This window comes from Dendropsophus ebraccatus, chromosome 1 (genome assembly GCF_027789765.1).
Source record: "Dendropsophus ebraccatus isolate aDenEbr1 chromosome 1, aDenEbr1.pat, whole genome shotgun sequence".
NCBI classification, from domain to species: Eukaryota; Metazoa; Chordata; class Amphibia; order Anura; family Hylidae; genus Dendropsophus; species Dendropsophus ebraccatus.
In genome coordinates this window covers 119230665-119249258 of record NC_091454.1, presented here as the reverse complement: position 1 = coordinate 119249258, position 18594 = coordinate 119230665, and the positions used below count along the sequence as shown (strand labels likewise).

The window sequence follows — 18594 nt, the reverse complement described above, 5'->3', positions numbered from 1 at the left end:
ATTACATACACGTTGCGAGTCTGTACTTGTGAACTGACCCTTAAAGGGAACCTGTCAGCTGCAATTCATGTTCCAAAATGCTAATACTTTTAGATAGCTGATAGGTCAAAAAGGCACATGGTAACTTTAATATATCAGTCTGTGCTTCCAGAACTTAGAAATATGCTTTTATTTTTATAGTACAACGTGTCTTTTCTGAGCTCCTCAAGAACAGCAAGCTGTCACACCTTCATGGAAAGGAGTACTCCAGCTTGCAGCTATTCAGGAGCTTGGAAAGCCTCTTTGACTCCTTGTACCAGAGAATAAAAGAGGATTTGTACTTCCAGAATGTAGAAAAAGGACTAGACAGGTATATACAAGGTACCATGTGTCTCCTTGATCTAACAGCGATCTAACAGTGCCAGCAGTGTGGAACGTGGAACATACTGTATCACAGTGGATTTCACACTGCAAGTTCCTGTTTAATGCTCTGTCCTGTCATTTCCTATGAATTTACATTATGGCAGAGAATTTTCATTCCGCTGTGATATGAAGCCCCAGCCCACTTATCTCACCACTGCATGGCTAATACATTACCTGGCCAGCTTGCTTCTCAGGCTCCCTGTCATCCCGCTCAGCCCATCAGAGCACTGCCCCACCGCAGCCACTGATTGGGTGAGCAGGACAGCAGTGACCCGGGAGCTGGAGAGGAAGCCAGGAGTGTGGACAGGTAATGTATTCCCTTGTTAGCTTGGCAGCTGTTGAGTAGGCCTGGCTAAAGCCCCTATTACACACAGCAATGTGGAGAGCAAGCGAACAACGACCAGTTAGGTCATTGCTCGCTTGTTCCTCATTCCCCAGCCCAAGCTATTACACGCGCCGTCAGCGAGCGAGAAGGAGCGGGTAAGAGCCGGGGGGGGGGGGGGGGGGGGGGGGGGGGGGATGCCCGGGTGATCTTCAGATCATCCAGGGAGCCCTTAAGAGACAGTGGCGGTCTGCTGCTGCCACTCCTATTGCACGAAGCGACAGCATCAGATCACTAACAGGCTGATCGTTTGTGTTTCAGCCTGCTGAAAGACAACAATCAGCCGACATCGTGCATGTTGGCTGATCGTTGTCTTTTATTACACAAAACGATTATCGGCTGTGGCGGTCGGTATTGGCCGAATATGGCCAATAATTGCTTGTGTAATAGGGCCTTTGTGTAACTGAGGCTCCACGGACCCCTTTTTTGCATATTCAGATTTTGTATGGGACAATCAATGGAGACTCGTAAATGAGTACTCCATTGGAATTTTTCACTGTTCTCCCTGAGTTCGGTGATTGTGTTGTTTTGTTGGTCTATTTAACATTGCCCCAGTAGCCAGAATCCTGCTCCACACTGACGAGGGGCAAATACCCCGAAACTGCAGTCTGTGGATGGATGCCTAGCCTTGGTAACCCTTGTCTTATGTCGTTATACTCGCCACAGAGTTAGACTTTGACTCACAGGGGCCACCCTGGTGTTTCCCTATTTAGGTCCCAAAGCTCACAACAGAGTGAGGACCTGAGGGACTACGTATCAGGGTGGTTTGGTGCTCTCCCCATTAGGAGGCACCCCTTGGCAATGGGCTTCCTTCTCTGGAGGGAGGGATATCTGGCTATTCCCGTGTTTTGAGACTCGCAACTGAGGCTCCACGGACCCCTTTTTTGCATATTCAGATTTTGTATGGGACAATCAATGGAGACTCGTAAATGAGTACTCCATTGGAATTTTTCACTGTTCTCCCTGAGTTCAGTGATTGTGTTGTTTTGTTGTAATAGGGCCTTGACAGTACAGAGTAGGGGATTTTCTGCTGTGATATGGTACATGTGAAACTTGCCTAAATCCAAACCAAAGGGAAAGACTATTGGTCACAATCATCACTCATGCACACGTGACTAGGATGTAAAAGTAAATGGTTGATCAGCTTTCCACATGGGTAAGCACCTTTTGTATTTGGCAGAAAAGAAATAGTTAAAGAGATAAGTGCACCCCAACGTCACACATTTTCACAAAACATCTGGCTGCCACCACTCATTACTATGGCCAATGGGATGTCCTTTTGAAACAGAACCTATAACAATACTATCAAGGAAACCTTTTACCAGTTGTTTCAAATGTAAACACTGAGAGCCAGGGTTAATAAAGCTTGTCTTACAAGTCTTATTTTGTCTCTATCCCCTTAAAAGTGGTTAAAAAAATAAATAAAATTTCATGTCCTACAGTAGCAATGCTCCACTTGCCCCTTAGTAGTTTCTGCAGTGACCAAAACAGTGACTCTATCCTGTAGTAACAGAGACAACAGGGTCTACCTCAATAAGGACATAAGTCAAAGAGCCCCCACCTTTTCTCCGAAGCCACAGCAGGCCTTCCTTGTTACCCAGTGGTCACAGCAGGATCTCTGCCTAGTTGTTCTTTCAGGGCCTTCCATATTCACCTACATACATCTCTCTATGATCAGCTTCTGCAGTGATCCATGTAGAAATGAATAAATAAATTTAAAAAAAAAGCGCACAAACCAGTCTTCATGTGTCTATCGTGACATTATGCTAAACCATGTGAGCCAAAAAACGTCAATAAAGCTATAGTATAACAAAAAAAATACATAAACTGGTGGGCCCACCAACCAAAATTACTTCAAGGTAAAAGAAGGAAATGAACTCATTCATCAAGCCCCAAAACTTCCCAAAAAATACTTACAGAGGAACAGCAGGCCTCTTTTTTATGATAACATTAGAAAACTAATAGGCAAAAATATTATTTAAAACAGGTTATCCAGCCTCCAGCATGACTCTTGTCTCAGGTTTGGGTGTGGTTTACAGATCACTTCCATTGAAGTAAATGGAGCTGAATTGCAATACCACAAACTACCTGGGGACAGAGAATGGCAAGGGAAAACAGCTACTGGCTTCCAATTTGCAAACCAACATCTGGTTGATCCCCAAGCTGCCTGCTATTATGATCTATAGATAGATGAGTCAGACAGAACCTTTTCATTTGCACAAGAATAAAACACAATGCCAGACTTTTTGCAGTTCATACAAATCTGACAGGATGAAAAACTTCAACCAGATGTACAAGAGAAAAAAAGAACAAAAAAGGTAATTCAAGAACACTATTCAGAAGCTGCTCATATAGCTGGATCATCAGGAAGAGTTTTTGTTCTCTGTAACACAATTAGTGCCTGCTAAGGCCTGATTCACACGTTCCATGCATGGACTGTATTTACGGACAAAGTGCTATGGACTCAAATACAAAGAAGGGGTCGGCACCAACCCTGATGGTGTGTAAGGCTCCGTGCAGGAGAGGACGGGGTGCTTGCCACAAACAGAAAACACGTGCTATGGACTGTACTTCTAGACTTCAGGCATCGTTCCTTATAATGCTTTAAAGAGTCACTGTCGTATTTTTTTTTTTTGCAGAAATCAATAGTCCAGGCGATTTGAAGAAACTTTGTAATTGGGTTTATTAGCCAAATCTGCCATTATCTGCATGTAAAAAGCCTTTTCCCAGGTCCCCCCCTCCTTCCTCTTTTTCATCCACTCTGAAAAATCTAAAAATTGTGACTTGTTGCAGGAGTCGTACCCTGTCTGCTCTAGGGAGAGGGGAGGGGGGAGGAGGAAGGAGGGAGTTAGCCGGCAGCAGAAAGCAGATAACAGAGGATTACAGGCACGGAGCTGGGTGACAGCTGTAATCCGAGCTCAGACAGGTCACTGGTGATGGTCAGAACAGATAATGGGTGAGGGATTTGTAGATTAACTCTTTGTTGTCCTGTTTTGATCTTTTCTTTAGCTCTCTCCATAGGAGAACAATGAAGACAGGGGGGAGAGCTTCAAACTGCTTTTTCATGATAAAAATGCATTTTTCGGATAATAAACCCAAATACAAAGTTTCTTAAAATCGCCTGGACTATTGATTTCTGCAAAAAAAAATTTCACGACAGTGACACTTTAAGCTTTGAAATAGTCAAATCTGTACTGAAAAATAAAACTTCCCTTGCGTCCCATTGGCATCACAACGATAGGGGTATTTTCGCCCCTGCGAGCCCCTGGGACGAAGGAATATTTAATGAACATATAAACTTTAATAAATTTTTCCCAATAAACCCCTCCCACAGGAAGTATAAGTAGGTTCTCCTCCCCACAATCCTCAGTCTTTTTTACTTCGTCTCCTCTTAGCCCCAGGGGACCTTGCTCCCTCCCTCTTTTCTGAGACTTGTTTCCTAGGGATTTTTTTCCCCTGGAGACTGGTCTATCCCCCGAGTTGGGACTCCGGCTCCTGGGGATAGATGTAGGTCATTACCTTTTCTCTTTGTTTTCTTCTTTTCTCTTTCTAACTTTGAAGCGTCCTCGTGCGGGCGCCATCTTGGTGACGCGATTCGCGTCATCATTAGGGGCGGCGCTTCTATGACGCGATTCGCGTCGTCTTGCGGGCGGCGCTCTGCGATGACGCGATTTGCGTCATCGCCTCGCCGGATTGCGATTGGTCGGCTGCATCACGTGGCCGACGTCTTGACGTCATACCCGGAAGTACGCAGGGGTGCCGAATGCCGGGACCCAGGACCCATATTTAAAGGACCACAGACGAGGTAAGACCAGGTCTGACTTCTCTGAGGTCCACATACCTGATTCCTAAGTGACTGCTGGGCTTCTAGTTGTGTACAGCTGTGTTTGGGTGGCTTTATCATCCACATTACAAGTAAGTGCTTTGCTGCCATCTAGTGGTTTAATTGTATTATTGCAGTCTCTCATTCAGGCTAGGCCTGTTACATTCAGACTGCTTATCGACATATATATATGTATATGTTACAGATGTCTGCTATGGAAACCAGCCCATCCGGGAAAAGAGCGGCTAAACGCAAACACTTTATCTGTGCAGAGTGTGAAACTCCACTTCCAGATGGCTATGAATATCGTAGGATGTTTTTTCTTCTAGCAACATTAAGGTTCCATTATTTATGTCAGAGTTTTTACTATATGGTGTATATATTACAGTACGTTGTGATTCCTGCCGTCCTAAGAATACTGGGGAACCAGATACTCAGGATGTGGTGATATGGGTAAAAGATTATGTGGAGAAATCTCTGGCTACCAAAGTGTGTCAACATGCCGGACATAAAAAGAGAACTAAACGTAGTATTTCTCCCTCCGTTTCCCATCGTGTGAGTATCTGTAGAATAGGGCCTCCTGGCTCTATATTCTCTATGCTAAAATATAGTTCTTTTTTTAACCCTAGGGGTCTGATTACAAAGTTATTGATGAGGTGGGATCCTCTTCTGATTCTGACTCATCTTCTACTTCCGACGATGATAATGAAGTGTTTAAAGGCTATTTTCCTGTGGATAGCATTAATAAGTTACGCAAAGCTGTCCAAGCCGAGATTCATCCGGAAGAAGTAGAAGATGGTCCCTCTGCTAAAAAGCCTAGGGCTTTTTCAGTGGGAGAAACATCTATGTCTATGCTTCAGATGGAATGGAAGAAACCGGAAAAAGCTCCGGTATTAAGCAAAAAATTTAAAACCTTGTATGTCCTCAAGGAGGAACAATCCAAGGATTGGGCTGAGCCGCCAAAAGTAGATACAGCCATAGGGAAAATATCCAAGAATACTGTTCTTCCTGCTGAGGATGGGTCTAATTTAAAAGACCCCATGGATAGAAGAATAGAGGTTGCATTTAAAAGATCTTATGCGGCAGCAGCAGCCCAAGGGGCAGTTGCCATATCTTCCTTTGAGGTCGCTAGGAGTCTTAGAAGATGGCTGGCGAAAGCTCAGGAAAACCTTGAATCAGGAATGGACAGGGACAAGGTCCTACGTTCTTTCAAGAAAATTAACATGGGCATTGATTTTCTTTGTGACGCAGCATCCCAAGAGACTAGACTTGCTTCCAAATCTATGGCTTTGTCGACAGCAGGTCGTCGTGCCCTATGGCTAAAACCTTGGGCTGGGGATGCTAATTCTAAATTCCAGCTGTGCAATATGGAATTTCAGCCGGGTAGACTATTCGGCTCAGAATTAGACAAGCTAATGGAGGAAGTTTCTGACAAAAAAGGGAAGTCGCTGCCTTTAACTTCTGCCAGTGGGTCCTATACAAGGAATCGTGGATCCTTTCGTAGAGGAAGATCTCCTCAACGAGGTAAAGCCAGGTACCACTTTAAAGGGAGAGGCAAATATTATAACAAGAGAGGGTCTGGAAAACAGCAAAAAGATACGAATAAAAAACCAGACTTTTGACGCCAGAAGTACTCCAGTAGGAGGACGTCTTACCGATTTTCTCCCTGCCTGGATAAGATTAATAAAGGACCCATGGGTCATAAGCATTATCCAAAATGGGTACGCACTTCCTTTTTCGACGCTTCCTCCCCCAAAATTTCTTCTCTCCCGTCTACTAGGTTCAGCAAGACAAACTATCCTAGAAGAAGAAGTCCTCCACCTCCTAAAGATCAAGGCTCTAGAAGAGGTTCCTCCCGAGGAAGTCGGATTAGGGATCTACTCTCCGATATTTCTCGTACCCAAGCCATCAGGAAAGTGGAGGACTATTATAGATCTGCGATACTTAAACAAGTATATGGTAAAGAAAAAATTCCGGATGGAAAATATAAAGTCCGTAAAGAACATCCTCCAGGAGGAAGACTTTATGGTCTCAATAGATCTGCAGGACGCCTATTTTCATATTCCCATTCTACCGGCGCACAGAAGGTATTTGAGGATTGCGGTCCACCTACAAGGAAGGGTAAGTCACCTTCAATTCAAAGTTCTTCCGTTCGGAATAACATCAGCCCCCTTTGTGTTCACAAAGGTGGTATCGTCTATGATGGTCCTATTCAGACTACAGGGAATAAAGATCATTCCCTATCTAGACGATTGGTTGATTATGGCCCAGACTCAGATTCTTCTGAGCTCTCAACTGAACTATGTCTTGGACATCCTTCAGCAGTTGGGTTGGATAATCAATCCAGAGAAATCAGATCTGACACCATCCAAGAGAAAGATTTTTTTGGGCTTCATCATAGACTCATCACAAATGAAGTTGTTCCTCTCTCCACCCAGAGTGATGCGTATACAGAGAGGCGCTCAATTCCTGATCCCTCCACGTCAAGTATCGATTCGGACTCTGATGAGATATTTAGGTCTTCTCTCTTCGGCCGCAGACGCTGTTCCATGGGCACTATGGCACATGCGATATCTCCAGAGGGAAGTACTGACAGTCTGGAATCGACAAATAGAACATCTAGACACTCCTCACATACTGTCCACAAGAACCCGCCAATCTTTAACCTGGTGGAGACAGGTCAAGCATGGAGCGGATATACTAGAACCTCAATGGATAACGATTACCACAGACGCGTCAGGCTCAGGGTGGGGAGCGCATCTGGACGAGATGACCGTATCAGGCACTTGGAACAACCAAGAGGCGGCTCTCCCATCCAATGCACGGGAACTGAGGGCTATATTTCTAGCCCTTCTTCATTTTTCGCAGAAACTAATACGGATGGCGGTCAGAATTCGTACGGACAACATTGCCTGTGTTGCATACATAAACAAGCAGGGAGGCACCAGGTCTCCCCTACTTCTCAAAGAGGTAGAACAAATATTCAATTGGGCGGAACCCAGAATAACGAAACTGACCGCACTACACATAAGAGGTATCCACAACACATTGGCGGACCGTCTAAGCCGAGGTATGACGATACCAGGGGAGTGGTCGCTTTCAAGGAAAGTGTTTATCCAGCTAACCCAAAGATGGGGATACCCTCAGATAGATCTTATGGCAACGAAAAGCAATGCCAAACTGAGGAATTTTTGTTCCCTATACTCGGCGGACAACCCGACGGTGGTGGATGCGATGTCTATCCAGTGGAAGTTTCAACTGGCATACATCTTTCCTCCGATCTCCATGATTCCCAGGGTTCTAATGAAGATCAGGCAGGACCAAACGTCAGTAATCATGATCACGCCCTTTTGGCCCAAAAGATCATGGTTTGCCCTACTCATGATGATGAGCAGGGGAGAATTTTGGAGGCTACCAACAGTACCAGATCTAATATCACAGGATCACCATCTTTGCCGGGACCTGCCCAGCCTCAGCCTAACAGCCTGGAGGCTGAAGGGTCTTTATTAAGACCTGAAGGGTTCTCGGACAGAGTCCTACAGACCTTATCTCATGCCCGCAGCCATGCAACTAACCTATCATATGCCCGAATATGGAGAATTTTCCAATCCTGGTGCAATTCTAGAGGCTTAGATGGAGATAGACCCTCTACTCCCCAACTCCTGGAATTTTTCCAGGAAGGTTTTGACAAGGGTCTATCCCCAAGTTCCATAAAAGTTCAGATTGCAGCCTTATCTGCCCATCTGAAGTGCCGACTGTTCCAGAGATCGGAAGTAAAGAGCTTTGTTAAAGCTATTATGAGATTAAGGCCAAGATTAAATAAACAGATTGACTCCTGGGATCTTTCTTTGGTCCTACAACAGTTGTGTCTTCCACCATTTGAGCCACTAGAGTCAGTGGATTTAAAATTCCTCACTCTGAAGTGTGTTCTTCTTCTGGCGGTGACTTCAGCTAAGCGTGTGAGCGAGCTTCAAGCTCTAGGATCAACACCTCCATACATTATATTTTCAGAAGACAAAGTCACACTGAGATTTTTGCCAGGGTTTATCCCAAAAGTGGCTTCATTTAGGAACATTAATGAGCCCATTATTCTTCCGACATACTCACCTGCAGATCCAACACAGGAGAGAGATTTTTCTCTGTTAGATGTGCCTAGAGCCCTAAAAATATATTTGAACAGGATGGATCCTTTCAGAAGGGAAGAAAACCTGCTGATACTTTTCTCGGGGAAGAACAAGGGGAAGAAGGCCTCTAAACCATCTATTTCCAGGTGGATCTGTGAAGCTATTGAATCATGCTACTCTACAGTCGGTAAATCTCCACCATCTTTCACTAACGCACACTCGACTAGAGCTGTAGCTTCTACCTGGGCAGAAAGATCTTCGGTCTCCTTGGAAGACATCTGCCAGGCTGCTTCGTGGTCGTCTACCTCTACATTTGTCAAACATTATAGGCTGGATGCTAGACTTTTTGCCAGAACAGCGTTTGCCAGATCAGTACTTGATGCTGCTGTTCCGGATGTCCCGCCCTAGGGGATGATACTTGCTAGTTCCCCTATCGTTGTGATGCCAATGGGACGCAAGGGAAGCAAAAATTATGATGTTAATTTGTTTTCCCTAAGACCCATTGGCATCACAAGACTCCCTACCCTTGATTTCTACTTGTTGATTGACTGAGGATTGTGGGGAGGAGAACCTACTTATACTTCCTGTGGGAGGGGTTTATTGGGAAAAATTTATTAAAGTTTATATGTTCATTAAATATTCCTTCGTCCCAGGGGCTCGCAGGGGCGAAAATACCCCTATCGTTGTGATGCCAATGGGTCTTAGGGAAAACAAATTAACATCATAATTTTTGCTTCCCCTGCCTATTTAACATTATTTATTGGTATTGACAGTGCCCATTTAACTTTGTTGAGGTTAGAAAATTTAGATCCGTCGCCAGCATAAGGAGAGATGGAAAAAGTATATGTAGTAAAATAAATATAGAAGAAATTCTAGTGACATATGCTTCTATAAATAAGGCTTATGAATCAGGCATGTTTATTACTGTAGCACAAGTGTTTGTTAGCAGGCCACCCCTTTCTATATGTTATTGTAAAACAGGTAGTGGCTTGGATAAAGTCTTTATGAATCTAAAAGTGTGTCACTATCAAGCCACACCTCATAACACACCTTTTCAATATAAAATGCATCTAGTGTAGTCCATATCCTAGAGAAATGTCTCCACTGTATAACAAGTAGACTAAACGGGGAAACATACAATGACATTACCATAACTAGCATGCAACTTCAATAATTCTGTTAGGGAAAAGATTGCATGACTTTTGCCCTAGCCACATGGTTTTCAGCACCATTAACCTACTAAAGATGCAGTGGGGTCTGGTTGATTTTCTTTTGTCCCCCCCCCCCCATTAACTTAGATTTTTGCAGGATGGCCTATAGATTTCAGTGGTACTATTTTGGGGTAGACATGATTTTTTGATTAACACTTATTACTATTTGTAGGGGGGAGTGGGATGAATAAAGAACTATTATCCATCCTTATGCTGTGTTTACATGAAACGATAATTGGCCCGATCGAACGATTAACGATGTCGGAGTAACGATATTTTTTTTCATAATGATCAGCGTTTAGACCGTACGATATATCGTACAGAAAATTAGTTTTGCGATCGCTTAAGCCTATCCCACACATTATTTAAATCGGCGAACGACTGTTCACACGGAACAATCTGCGATTTTTTGCGAACGATCAACGACAATTTGAGAACATGTTCAAAGATCAAAATGAACAATTTCTCGCTCGTCCTTTGATCGTTCGCTGCGTTTACACGTACGATCATACGAATTCGATCGTTATCGCGCAAATTCGCATGATAATCGTTACGTGTAAACGCAGGATTACATGGTTTCTTAAAGCGCAACATCTGTGATCCCATAAAGAAATAAACTGCACAAAAAGCATGTAGGTGCACTCACTTATCCCCCACCGATTGTTTGACACCTTTGCCACCTGTCTACACTGCTCCTAGTGCTAGATTCATCTCAGATTCCTTACATCCGCCCGGGAACTACATGTCCCATTAGGCATTGCACCTTAAAAACAACTTTTATTCTGCCTTGTAATGCTAATACTGTACACCTATCTTTCCCTTTAACAGCCCATTCACATGCACAGAAGCTGCAGCAGATTTGATGGTGCAGATATCAATATAATGGAACACAGCATATAATCTGCATCATTAAATCTGCTGGAGAACCTGCACGTAAGAATGGACACTGTATAGTAATATGCACATGCACCTAATGATTTCTGTACTGGTGGATTTTTCTGGCTAACACAGCACTATACTATGTATATGTTGTACTGATAGACAAACATTTAGTTGCTCTCCTCCCCCTGGCAGTACCCCTGGAGTTACCCATTACATTTCCTTCACTGTTTTACTAATGGAGCAGGTTGGTGAATTAATGGCGATGATCTGTAATTTAATCTTATTTGGATATCTATTTTCCTGCAATGACACATGTTGAAGACTCTGTAAATCTAGAGTCACACATGGTTTAGGCTGTGTTAGTCTCCATACATGAAAATTCTATCACGTTTGACAGCAAAAACAGTGCGTCATGGATTATCAAGTTAAAACACCTTAGGGAAAGTCAATGGAAGTCAATGGTATCTGTTGCATGCCGAATCTGACTATTGCACTGCAACTTCCGTTATAAAAGAATACCACAATGCACATGTGACTAGAGCTTTTTCGTTGATTTTTTACAATAATTCCAAACAGGGAACACATAGTTCACCATGCATTGCTGCAGTTTTATCAAGATTTTCTGTGAACATATTTCAACTTGTAGGGCTCATGAAGTTAAATGTGTTTGCAAATAGTTATTTAGTAAACCTGCCTCCTTCTAATACACTACTCTTTTCCTCCCATTGTTGACAGCTCACAGCCAAGGTAACAGACCACTACTCTGCTCTAAAAACAGTGTTCTGACTGGTGTGTGTATATATAGCAATAATGTACATGCAAGGAGATATATACTGTAAAATAGCTACATATACACACCAGCCAGACCACTGTTTTTAGAGCAGGATGGTGGTTGGTAATCTAGACAATGCGCTGTCAACAATTTGAGAAGAGGGGCAGCATATCAGGAGAAGTAGGCAGGTTTACTAAATGAATGTACAGTAATACCTCGGTTTTCGAACACTTTGGAACTCAAACTGCTTGGTATTCGAACGGAAATTTACCCAGAAGTAGTGTTTGGAATTCGAACTTTGCTCGGTTTTCAAACGTTTTTGCGAGCGTGGATGGTGGGTTGTACCTGGCGAGTTAAGCAGTGGTGAGGCTTCACATACAGTACAGTGCTGTATAAGATTGCTGGAGTGCATATACAGTGCAGTAGTAGTACAGGCAGTGCACCACCATCTCCCATACATTACAGTGCTTGGATGGGGGGGATGCTATACAGTAAAGGATGGGTGAGGAGTTGGTGACTACTGTACTATAATTGCTGGTTCTGATGAACATTTCTTATGTTTAATGTCCTGTATAGTACTGTACTGTAGTCATTATACTGAGCACTTATCACTGTAATAAATGAGTATTATTGGTGGCTGCTGGAACCAATTAATCACATTTACATTATTTCCTATGGGAAGACACTGCTCGGTTTTCAAACTGCTTGGTTCTCAAACTGCCTTCCGGAACCAATTAAGTTCGAGAACCGAGGTACCACTGTATTTGCAAAAATATTTAACTTCATGAGTGCTATAAGGTTAACTATGTTACTTGTAATGGGAATACTCCTTTAAAGAAAACGTACCATTAGGAGTAGTAAAATTATTGCTTTCACTACCTTGTCGGCGCCGACAGCAAGATCCCGGTGGCCTAGTCCTTTTTTCAAAACGCAGTGCGGTTCCTGCAATTGGCACCAGTTTCTTCTTGTGCACTGGACCGCTCTATGCACTGGAGGCAGGCCCGGCACCCCCAGTGTAATGATATGCTCTCGCCTCAGTGAGACGGTCTTGCTTGATCCTAATGGAGGGGATATCGTTACACTGGGGGTGCTGGGCCCACCTCCAGTGCATAGAGCCGTGCCGATGCACAATAAGAAACCATTGCTGATTGCATTGCCAACAGGGAACGGTCTGGGTTTTGAAAAAAGGACAACGCCACCGGGATCTCTGCATCAGTAAGGTAGTGGGGAAAAAATGTCACTACTCCTATTGGTATGTTTGCTTTAAAGGAAGTATCCTTAAGTTCCATAAGTTGTTCCTTTCAAAAACAGCACCAAGACTGTCCATAGGGTTTGTGTGGTATTACAATTCAATTCACTTCAATGGAATTGAGCTGCAAAACAAAAAGGTGAACAATAGTACCACGGTTTTTAGCAGAAAACAGCTATGCTTTTCTAATCTTGGATAACTAATTGAAGAATCACTGTCATAATAAATAACTTTTGACATGTCAACAGACATATAAAAAGTTACGGATTGCAGAGGGACTCTTAAAAGACTCTTTAAGGGTCCATTTACACAAACAGGATCTACAGCAGATTTAACTCTGCAGATATCAATGTAACTAAATGATGGCATACAGCATGAAGTGTATAGTAATGTATGCACATTCACCTAATTATATCTGCACTGATGGACACACATACCTAGTTGCTCTCCTTACAGCCAGCTCCCCGTGTAGTGGTCCTCCAGCCAAGAAAAAATAGGTTTCAGCTGGATTGGAAAAGGCTAGGGTCTCATTTACGAACACGACACTATAGCTGTGAAGACTTGCAGGATTGGATAGCAAGGGACCACACTGACAGCAGCCAGAGGAGAAAAGAGACTGACCACAGATCACAGCGCTAGGTGAACATATGAAAGCAGAAGAGAATAAGAGGATGTTTTTAGGCTAGAAACATAGCAAATGACTTGAAATGGCTATTAACAGAATGTCAGGATGTTTGGAATGAAAATGATTCATCAAACAACCCAGTTAGTCTAGAATAGAGTTAATAAGCTACAACCTTTATTAGCAGACAATGACAACTAGATAACACCTTGATCATTCTAGCCGTAATGAAAGGATAAGTATTATGGATAATAAAACAAGTTTATATAGTTGCCCATTAAACTAAACAGGGTGGCTTAGAAAGCAAGCTAAATGATGCTGCGTATAGACCTTCCTATCATCACGGAAAACAGCAGGTGGAGCTTTAGCCTATAAATTGGTCATATAACAAACTGAAACACACATCCGGTCACACACAACATATGGAAAACTTTCTATACACCTGCTTCCATTGCTCTATGTGGCAGCCAGAAAATCACAGTTTCCAATCCACAATGTGGAACATCACTTTGCCAGAACATTCTGTAGGAAAGCACCACAGAGAAACCGAGCAGAGGAAACCATAACACAGCTTGTGCAATAAGCCGCATAACAAACCTGTTTACTTCTATGCTTACCCATATGGTCCACTTTGTGAGGGTAGCAGTACTTTGTGTAAATGTTGTACATTGTACAGGTTGAACATTTTGTAACCTCAGGCCATTTTAAGTTGAGGGACCACTGTAGTTTTAAAACATTTAACATAAATTGGGACCAGAGTAAAAGATGAAGAAACTGTACTCTAATAAATATGAAGAAATATTACCTCTAAATTAACCCCTGCTTCAGTTTCCCTCTGGAAGTGTTGGGATGGCATCCTGTACCTTGGTGTGCATGTAAAGCTGCAGCCAGTCACTGGACAGCAGTCCCTTCCTACATATTCAGCATGTGATTTCAGAGTGGTGCTACAGCCAATGTATGGGACATCACAGCACTTCCCTTAGGGAACACCAGAGCAGTGTCTTTTTTATTTTCTTTACCTCCAATCCAGCTTTGAAAATTTATTTTTTTAACTACCAAGAAAAAAAATATATATATAAGTGAAACTAAACAAAAATAATCTGGCTATATAGTTACAGAGCATCTCTACGTAAATTCCACCAACTAGAGATTAAACTCTCAAGCTAGCTGCCAGGATTCAAGGAGGGAACTGATGCCACTGACAAGCAATGGATGTGGAGCCTCACATGTCGTGCCACATACGCAGACTATACAAGCTGGAGTCTTTGGAGATGTGGATTGTCATGTATACAGAGAAGGGAGGAAGTCAGCCACATGTAACAATACTGTTGATGACATTCTTATTGCTTTCCATAGTAAGCCTCAATGCCAGCTGGATTTCTTGAATATGCATGTCTTTGCAGACCTCTTTATTACATATTCATTAACCATGAAAAAACAGGTACAGTATACTGATGAGCATACTCGGCTGTCAATGCTTTGTATCAGTTATAATAGCACATATAGCTATCTTAAAAAGAGAAAAATGTGACAATATTTGCACACAACTATCCATACATTAAAATCCATTCTGGAGGGTAAAGATTGTAATGCAGTACATAGAAACCTCTAGGAAATCATAGTTGTAGTAAGGGCACCCTATGTAGTTGCCGTGTGGAAGAACACTGGGTAGAAGGGGTAATATGGTGTTCTGCTGTTGAAACTTGTGTCAGTTATTTATTCTGAATAACATGTAAAACAAATGAAGCAAACATTCAGAAACAGCTGAATGTATCATTTTATAAGTTACTGTACAGTATAGTATCAGCATGTGGTGTATAATGTATAGTAAGTGCATAAACCTGAAAAACAGCAGCAGTTTGTAGATACAGGATGGAGCTGCAGATCCCCATAATGCAGTAGCGTAGTACAACTGGCTAGACTAGAGAAGCAGGGCTGCTGTCAGAGGTCTGTGTGGTCACAAGACTGCAGTGGGGATGGGGGGGGTGTTCAGCATGGACCAATCAGGAAGTGAGAATCACAGAGCTGTGCAGGAGGACAGTGACAGAAACTTCTCTATACACCAGTGTGAATGGAGGAGTGAAAGTGCCGGAACATTATAGCAGGAATTGAGAGGATGGAAAACACAAGGGCTGACAGAGACTGCAGGGAGCATGAAGGAATGAGCAGGGCAGATGTGGGCACATACATGCAGCACTCTCTGTCCGGGGAGAGAGGGGTTACAGCTATGAAGAGATTACCTCCACAGTCCTGTCCCCTGATGCAAGCCCCAGCCTGAAGTGGATCTGCTATTATTTGGACGGTAATAGAGACTTCCTGGGTCAGAGTACAGTGCTGTAGACCCCGCTATGCAGACCATGCCCCTTCCCGACTCACCCTCTCACCCAGTACAGGGAGCTCTTAAACCAAAGCAATGCTCTTAAACCAAGTCACAATTTTGAAAAACGGTGAGCTCTTGTTGCAAAACACTCTCAATCCAAGTTAAACCCAAGATACCACTGTATATGTATATATATTACACAATAGTCCCACCAGACAGTATATTCCTATTTTCTGTGTATCGCAACACACCTTTTATTCAATGGTGGCTTGTCATGCTAGAAAATAGGGCTGGGGCTACACAGAGATTTTGGCCACAACAGGGGTCACGTGACCAAAGATCACCACATTGCATTGCATGTGGATTGCACTGCGTGGCTGCTAAGGCGAGGTCCACATCTACATTGAATGTGTAGTCCCAGCTTAGAAATAATTTAGTTATAGACAACTCCAAAGCCAGAACTATAAGTATAGTCACAACCACTTCTGTAAATGGCACAGTACACAGTCTGAGCATAGTGTTTGCATTACATTGTGAACAGATTGCAGCATTTACAGCAGAGAGGGGGTGATATAAGGTACACTACTATAGGCTAAATGTAGTAATACATGCCAACCTATCAAATACATGAATGACCACTTGATATGTGACTAGTCTACCAGAGTAGGATCTGCTATTACCTAGTGGCGATAATACAGGGGGTCCTCTAGCAATATGATTAGATGCCATAGGCAACTGCCATACCGTTTACTATAAATTATAAGCATGGAAGCCTTCCACATTACAGTGATCTGTATCCATCCCCATTTGCATATATCACATAATTACTGTTATAAGTGTAATACCACTTTGTTTACTGTAAGCAATATGGCTAAATTCATACATATTGGATTTACTGCAGATTATTTGGGTGGCTTTGCACACAGAAGATCTGCAGCAAGCTACAGTTCTAGGGCAGAGGATTAGATTTCATCCCTACTCGGCAGCCATTTTCTGCTTTAAAATGGAACTGTGGAGTGTAGTGTGTCAATTTCTACTGTATTACATGCACAGATGTGTTGCAGGAATTTCCCACGATATGTCGTGTCCACACATGGCTGCTGTAGTGATGCCATGGTCATCACTGGCGGCTGTAAACAGAAGCCTGCAGGGAACCACTACATCCAGAAGGGACGTAGAATGAAGGAATCTGCATTTGAAGCTGCAATGTTTGGTAAGGCCCATTCTACTTGAAATGACAGCTCAAAATGTCTGTTTCCAACCCATGTAAATGTATCTTTACAGCATGTTAGAGAAGGTTATACAAATGCCTAGCAAAGACCAAAGCAAACCCAATCTATTCCAAAAGTACTGAAAGAGGTGTATGCTAACAAGAAGATTGGGTTGTGAAGAACATCAAGGAAACAAGTCTCTGACCATTAAGGAAAGGGGGGAAAAAAGTGTCAATAAGTGATTGGGCTGTCATACCCTTCTATGTCCTAGTTACATCTGTATCTAGAATAACTGGGTAACAGGTGTAGAAGTTGTCAGGGAACCTAGGGAGATGCCAGGAGAGCAGTAACACAGAGGCCATACTCATCAGGCTCCCAGTGTCACACTGACAGCAGGTTCCTGATGGCAATGCCCTCTATACTAGCTATGAATAGGTCAATGATATGGTAACTGAGCCTGGCGGACACTTTTCCTGCTTCCTTCTATCTGTAACATCCCTGCACAGCATGCAGATGTACAAGGGACCAGGGACTGTATACAACATCCCTGCCCAGCATGCAGATGTACAAGGGACCAGGGACTGTATACAACATCCCTGCCCAGCATGCAGACGTACAAGGGACCAGGGACTGTATACAACATCCCTGCCCAGCATGCAGACCTACAAGGGACCAGGGACTGTATACAACATCCCTGCCCAGCATGCAGGTGTACAAGGGACCAGGGACTGTATACAACATCCCTGCACAGCATGCAGGTGTACAAGGGACCAGGGACTGTATACAACATCCCTGCCCAGCATGCAGATGTACAAGGGACCAGGGACTGTATACAACATCCCTGCCCAGCATGCAGATGTACAAGGGACCAGGGACTGTATACAACATCCCTGCCCAGCCTGCAGATGTACAAGGGACCAGGGACTGTATAGAACATCCCTGCACAGCATGCAGACCTACAAGGGACCAGGGACTGTATACAACATCCCTGCACAGCATGCAGGTGTACAAGGGACCAGGGACTGTATACAACATCCCTGCACAGCATGCAGGTGTACAAGGGACCAGGGACTGTATACAACATCCCTGAACAGCATGCAGATGTACAAGGGACCAGGGACTGTATACAACATCCCTGAACAGCATGCAGATGTACAAGGGACCAGGGACTGTATACAACATCCCTGAACAGCATGCAGATGTACAAGGGACCAGGGACTGTATACAACATCCCTGAACAGCATGCAGATGTACAAGGGACCAGGGACTGTATACAACATCCCTGAACAGCATGCAGATGTACAAGGGACCAGGGACTGTATACAACATCCCTGAACAGCATGCAGATGTACAAGGGACCAGGGACTGTATACAACATCCCTGCACAGCATGCAGACCTATAAGGGACCAGGGACTGTATACAACATCCCTGCACAGCATGCAGATGTACAAGGGACCAGGGACTGTATACAACATACCTGCACAGCATGCAGGTGTACAAGGGACCAGGGACTGTATACAACAATCCTGCACAGCATGCAGATGTACAAGGGACCAGGGACTGTATACAACATCCCTGCACAGCATGCAGGTGTA

At 43.5% G+C, this 18594-nt stretch overlaps 1 protein-coding gene across 5 annotated transcripts in view; it reads right to left on the bottom strand.

Annotated features, from left to right (window-relative positions):
* The window catches only part of SRPK2 (SRSF protein kinase 2), a 124224-nt gene that overhangs the window by 104148 nt on the left and 1482 nt on the right, over nucleotides 1–18594 (bottom strand). The gene's annotated exons all lie outside the window — the stretch shown is intronic.